Source organism: Austrofundulus limnaeus, unplaced genomic scaffold (assembly GCF_001266775.1).
Source record: "Austrofundulus limnaeus strain Quisiro unplaced genomic scaffold, Austrofundulus_limnaeus-1.0 Scaffold105, whole genome shotgun sequence".
In the NCBI taxonomy this organism is placed as follows: domain Eukaryota; kingdom Metazoa; phylum Chordata; class Actinopteri; order Cyprinodontiformes; family Rivulidae; genus Austrofundulus; species Austrofundulus limnaeus.
The window spans coordinates 1,326,558-1,333,491 of NW_013952507.1; the positions used below are offsets into that span (position 1 = coordinate 1,326,558).

Here is a 6,934-nt window from a genome sequence, read left to right on the forward strand (position 1 = left end):
ATTTATTTATTTATTTATTTATTTTAGCTGCAGAGATGAAAAAAAGAAGCAAATGTTTGCTGGCTCCTAAGTCCATCTTGCTAAATTAACAGTCACCTTCCGCTCTTGGATCACAGCATATCGTTTTCAACAGCATGAGTATGGCAAGCTGTTATTACATTTAAAACGTCTTCACCACATTTACATTCCAGATATCTGACATTGGTTTATGATTAGACATATGAGTTATTTTAGTTATTTAAGTGAGAGAAATATAAGATTCAACTAATGCAAAATAAATTGCAGACTTTTCATGTTCAAGAACTTTTATTTACAAGAAGCTGCACCGTCCAAGCAAACATTAGTAATGTTTCAGCTGTCGAGCATTATTCTGTGTTCAAATATAAATAAATGTAAGGCAGATCTTTGTAATGCCTTGTTGTTTTTAATACATTATTAAGATTTGTTACTCGGTGTCATCATATTTAGATTTAAAACACGTTCTTATGTTAATCTGGCTTGTTTACATGTTGTGTCTGCTCCAGAGGTTCACAAATTTGTATTTAATCATTTTCTTTCCCTTCAGACACGCCAAGCTAAATAAAGGGACATGGTTTAGTTTGACTTTGCAGCAAGAACATAAGAGCATCATTCCAATGTCTGACTGATAACGTATTTGATGATTCTCTTACCTTCAAAGCTGCAAGAACATATTACACACCGAGCGTCTCCAGGTTCACGTGTTACTATAAGGACATGACATCATGGGCAAGGCASCAGCTCAAAAGTCCTCTGGCAGTTTTTTTTTATTTCCCCTCACTACAGAACAAAACAAGGACACAAACAGAGAAAATCCTTTTTAACTGTCGACTAAAGACAAAGTTTTCACCAACGATTTAAATGTGGTTGCAGAAAGGTGTACGGTGTTCTTTACCATTGATTGTGTACAAAAGCAGCCTAATTATCAATAAACTGTTTGGCTTAAAGCAAGCATGCTAAGTTTGGAGCTGCTGTCCTGTAGACTGATCATTGCACACAGGAAATCTGCTGCTAGTGGATATCAATGACCTGAACAACCCTGACCATTGATCTGAACACATCCCTCCTTCTTCTTCCCTCTGCTCTTTCTCACACCCAATATTCCTCTTTTCCATCCTCACCCAGACCTCATGTATCCCTACTTTTCTTCTCTTCCCTCTGACTCATTTACTTTTTCTTTTTTTTTCAGTTTTTCTCTTTCAAAGGACAGAGGACACCGCTGAAACAAAGGCTGCTTCTGTAGCAGCTGAGCCAGCAGGATGGAGAGAAGGAGGGAGGCAGAGCAGGTTTCCAAATGAAGCAAGGAGGAAAAGAACGAGGGCAAAGAGTTAGGGAGGGAGGGAGGACAGAAGTAAAAAGAAAATGGCGGCAATGGAAGACATGAAGTGATGGTGAATGCGAAAACAGGAAGGAAACCTCTGGATTAATGTAAACACTATAAGCTGAAGAATGGGAGGATAGAGTTTAGATGTAAAAAGTGCTCATGTTAACAGTATGGTGTCTGCTATAATGCTCTGTATGGCACATTTATTAAACTCTATTATATAAATTATACACTATCTTATCTAAATCTGCCTGTTGGTCTGCTATCATGTGAGTGCACATCAGTGTGATCTCAAATGATAGAAACTCTTTACACAACCGAACTCTGAGMTCTAAATGTGATTTTTGCTCGTTCTGCTGAAAAAAAAAAAAGCCCAATAAAGGCAGAAGTATGCAAAAGAGAAAGCCTTTGTCAGCAAATCTGTCAGAAGTGATAGACGGGAGTTAATATGCGTAACCACACCCTGTCCTGAATACAAGGGYACGTGTGCTGCAGGGTGGGGGTGGGTGGATGTTTCAGTTCACACAGAACTGAGTTTTTGAATACAGTGCTGCTAAATTATGCAGATTACTGGCAGGCTGATTTAGTGAATTAATCATTGTCTGCCCCCTCTTCTAAATATTTATTATTGATGAACATTTTAAATGTCGTTCCACCCTGAAAATGTCCCTGAAAGAATAAACAACCGACTACAAAGTGGGAAGTCTTCTTCTAATTTGCACACTCAGCAGAAACCCGTCCAAGAATTTCACGCGAACACACCCAGATTTTTTCGATGAATCGTCTACAAAGACAAAATTATAATAATAATAATAATAATAATAATAATAATAATAATAATAATAATAATAATAATAATAATAGGTACTACTTTACATTAAGGCTCCCCTTATAGATGTCTTATAAATAGGTTATTGATTCATCTGTAAACACTTTATAAATCATTAATTAATGTTTTGTATGGATTCATTAAGAAAGGGAAAGAGACAAAACTGTCTTGCCATAGAGTGAGCCAAACCTCTTCGTGTACATATTACTAGGTTTGTAAGCACAATTATTGATTGGAAACACATATTTAAAAATGATATTGAACTATATTACTTTAATATACACATTAAGAGCTTTCAAAGGAAGCGTTATTGTAAAATGTAAAACAGTAGGTACACTATTTATTAATGACTAATAAACTTGTATAAATACCATAAAGGAGCCTTATTGTAAAATGAAAAASAGTACACTATTTATAAGGCTCTGTTATGACATTATTAGTCATTAATAAATAATACGTTGTTTTACACTTTACAATAAGGCTCCCCTTGATTACTGCGGATATGTATAGTGCGGTAATACAGTACAATATTATAAGTAAAAGATGTGTTTTCAATAAATTATTGTGCCTACAAGGTAGTCTGAAATGATCAATAAAGCACCTTTAGATGTAATATATACATGAACATATTTGGGTCACWATTTGGCAAGAAACTGGACAATTTTGTCTCTTTTCCATCCCTAATGAATGGTAAATGGTAAATGGTACTGAACTTATAGAGCGCTTTTCAAGTCCCTCCGGACCCCAAAGCGCTTTACACTAACAGACATTCACCCATTCACACTGACATTCACACACTGATGATGGCAAACTACACTGTAGCCACAGCTGCCCTGGGGCACACTGACAGAGGTGGGGCTGCCATACATCGGCGCCACCGGACCCTCTGACCACCATCAGTAGGCAAGATGGGTGAAGTTTCTTGCCCAAGGACACAACAAGTGGGAGGGCTGGATGGAGGATCGAACCAGTAACCTTCTGGTTCCAGGAYGACTCCCCTAACCACTCCGCCACAGCCGCCCCGAATGAATAATAAACACTTATTAACGACTGATTGTGTCTACAAATGAATTAATAACTGATCTACAAACTATTCATAGGCTATCTATAAGGGGAGCCTTATTGAAAAGTGGTACCTAATTATCTTTTAAAACCAGTTTGATTTGTTTTAATGGCTCACATGTTGCCAGTAGGAACASTTGAACTCGATGGAGGCTGTAGCTGCTGCAGAAGGTGGGAGCTGAGTGAGGAGCATCCAGTCAACACCRCTGCCATAGCTGTGACCAGAACAGATTACACAACCTGCGGCTCGCTGGTTAGTTTTCTGTGGCTTTCTGTGAGAAGAGACAACCAGCTCTGCCTAACGAGACAGCATCCCTGTGGGTAAGAACACRTTTACTCTGATCTCATCTGGAATTTGTAAGAGTCTCTGCAGCCTTTAACGAGGTGGATGGAAAAGGCCACAGCAGCTTTCCTCAACATGACACAAGAAAGCTTTGAAAGGATTCAACATAAAAAAACAATTAAAAATATTGATTTGTCCACGAAAGTCCAACGGAATGCTCAAACTACGCTGAGGAGAAAACTTTCCTGCAGGACAGGAAGTGAATATTTAATTTTGTAAGATTATGTTTACTGTTTATACAATTCTTTAGTTGTTGTTTTTTTATAATTATTTTTATTTTAAGCCCATCCAGGTTTTTGTGACCTCTCAAGTGATATGCTTATTTTCTTACTGTTTTAATAAGTGCAAATGAACAAAATAAATGGCAAATGGACTTGAACCTACAAAGCACCTTATCAAGTCCACATCCATTCASTCACACACTGATAGTGGTAAGCTACTGTAGCCACAGCTGCCCTGGGGCACACTGACAGAAGCGGGGCTGCCCTCCGACCACCATCAGTAGGCAAGGTGGGTGAAGTGTCTTGCCCAACGACTGAGACGGCTGGAACGGGTGATTGAACTGGCAACCTACTGGTTACAGGACAACACCCTAAACCACTTTGCCACAGCCWCCCAGAGAAAAAAACAATAATTAACTTGTGTAAAACAAACAAAATATGAAACAGCCCAACAATAGCTTTGATTTTACATGTTATTCCTATGTGGGGTAAGAAAAATATGTTACATACAAGCTTCAGTTTAACCTTTGATTCTCGCCAACAATTAAAAAAAAACTTTACTTCAATTTGGGTCACCTAAAAKTTATTATTTTACTATAAATTTAAAAATAAAACTTAGTCTTAGTTTCATCTGTTGCTGTTTTATTACATTTTACCAGAGCTATTTGAAAAAAACTAAGTAAAAGTAATAGTACATTAACAGAAAATGACTTTGGTAAAAAAAACTTCACTGATGAGAAAAAGTATTTACCGCAAGTAAAAACGTTCGCAAAAAATCAGGGAAGTAAAAGTACTTTTACACGCTCTGTAAACGGATGAATTTATGAACCAAACTGGTTTCACTGAACCAAGTTGAGTAAATTGAGCAATTTTTCTTCATATTTACTCTACTAGGTTTAGTGRAGCCAGTTGACATGACTTGGTTGAGTAAATTCAACACTTCATTTTCAGAGTGCAGAAACAACTCCTTTCATGATGAGTTCAAACTTATTTCATTTTGCAATGAGTACATTTTTAAAGTAAAGAAGTAAAGGTATCATCTTAAGGCTTTAAATGTGACAAAATAAAAAGTAATAATTGGTAAAATTACAAATCCTCAAAAATGACTTAAGTAACAAAGTAAATGTACTTAGTTACTATAAACCTGTGCATTTTACAGACAGTTTATTTTATTATCTTGCAGAACGTCAGTGCTGCTGATTCATTACTGCTGTGATGATTTGTTGGGTTTTAGGTAATTTGGTCCAAGGTTAAAACATAATTGTCACTCTGTTGCATGACTTTGAGCTGATAATTAATGTCTTCATTACAACTTGCTTGAATTACTGTAATGTTGGGTAGATTAGTTTTAGTCTGTAATCACGCTGGCTCGATCAGGTTGTTGAAAATGCAGAATCCTGCAGTCTGACAGGAAAGAAATATAATTATCATATTAGACTCATAGTGGCCTCTCTGCACTGGCACTGGCTTCTGTCTGTTGCAGAATTTAAATGTTTTTTAGAGTCTCAGTGGCTTTACATCACACTACTTCTCTAAATTTCTGCAGCTTCACACTCAAACTAAATGAATATAATCTGGAAAATGCAACTCTGCTCTTAAATAAGTTCCATTGAAATAGTTTGCTCTGATCGTTTTTGATATTTGCTTGAAAATAACAAAAATACCCAGATTTTTTTTTTGTCCAAACAGATTTTGTTTGTTCAATTTGATTTTTCCTTGTGGCTTCACAACTCTGGAATCTGGAAAGAAGCTTTGTCTAACAGCATTCTCAAGAAATTAAAATATTAAACAGTGCTGGTGATTGTGTTTGTGTAGAAACCAGTGGCCACACACCAACACCTGTGGCACAAACACAGAAATGCACTCACGCAGTCTTGACCCTGTCAGAGGCGGGTGAGGAAATGCAAAACAGACTTGAAGCGTGCAAACAGTCCATTATGTATCCAGCTCCAGTCCTGGCTGTGTGTGACTTTCCATCAYGACATTTAGAAGTGAAAATAAACACGCACACGTATGTCATGGACGTGGTATCCATATGGGATCACACTTCAAAAGCTTGTTTGGTGTGTTTGTGCTTTACAGAGGGGAGAGTGACGAGCATACATATGATGTTTATAAAAAATCACAGTCTGTTTGGGGGTTTGTTTGTGTGTACAGCTTGACTGAGTCCTTTGGCTGAGCCCATTGCCAGCCAGACAGCAAGCTACTTTTATAAATTATTGAAACAGGTCAGTAAGCAGGATGAGAGCAAAAACTGGATGTGTGTGTTCGCACCTGTCGCTCTGCTTCACAGCATTACGCTACGGATTCAAAGCTAGMGAGCTCAGACTCTATCCTACAGCTGCAGAAGATCACCAGTGTTGTATAAAGTACTTCAAAGTGATACTTGAGTAAAAGTACAAGTATCTTATCATGAAAATACTTTGGTAAAAGTTAAAGTCTTCTCTAAAAATATTACTTGAGTAAAAGTCTTAAAGTATCTGATATTTTTTATACTTAAGTATCAAATGTAAATTTCTGACACAAAATCTAATTGAGTATTAAAAGTAAAAGTACTGAGTAAAAGTGAGCAGTTTATTTCCAAAATGACATTGGGAGGTGACTTCTCCAAAAAAAAATTTTTTTTTCTAACGGCGTGCAGCTGTGATGGGTTGTGTACAAGCTAATAAGATGTCAGAATGGTAAATATTTATACTTCTCATCCAACCAGTTAAATTCGCTCTATCCAGGAGACACAATTTATCAGGATAGTATTTTTTAAGTAATAACGACACGGAATAAAACAGGGGTAACGACTTTCTACTTCTTACCGTTTAAAACAATGTAGTGAGTAGAAAGTACAGATAATTGTGTAAAAATGTAATGAGTAAAAGTAAAAAGTATGCTGAAAAATAATTATTCAAGTAAAGTACAGACACCCCAWTTTTTTTCAGTAACAAAGTATTTGTACTTAGTTACTTTACAACTCTGAAAGAAACTAAATATTGCATAGCTGTAGCATATATGACCCCCGCATGTACGCAAAGCACCAATGTACCAGAACAGATTYATTGTTTTGGATGGGGGTGCTTATTGGTGGGCCTGATGGATAGGCCTTCATCAAAGCTGAACAATAAATAAATAAATAAATAAATAAA

General features: G+C 36.7%; 1 protein-coding gene across 2 annotated transcripts in view; it reads right to left on the reverse strand.

Moving 5' to 3' along the window:
• lrfn5a (leucine rich repeat and fibronectin type III domain containing 5a) overlaps positions 1–6,934 on the reverse strand; it is a 123,907-nt gene that overhangs the window by 62,628 nt on the left and 54,345 nt on the right. The window contains exon 2 of one of the 2 annotated variants that reach the window (XM_014013766.1): positions 672–798. The exons of the other annotated variant lie outside the window; for it this stretch is intronic. The gene's annotated coding sequence lies outside the window, so the exon portion shown is untranslated. The remainder of the gene's footprint in view (positions 1–671; positions 799–6,934) is intronic. 2 annotated transcript variants of the gene reach the window in all.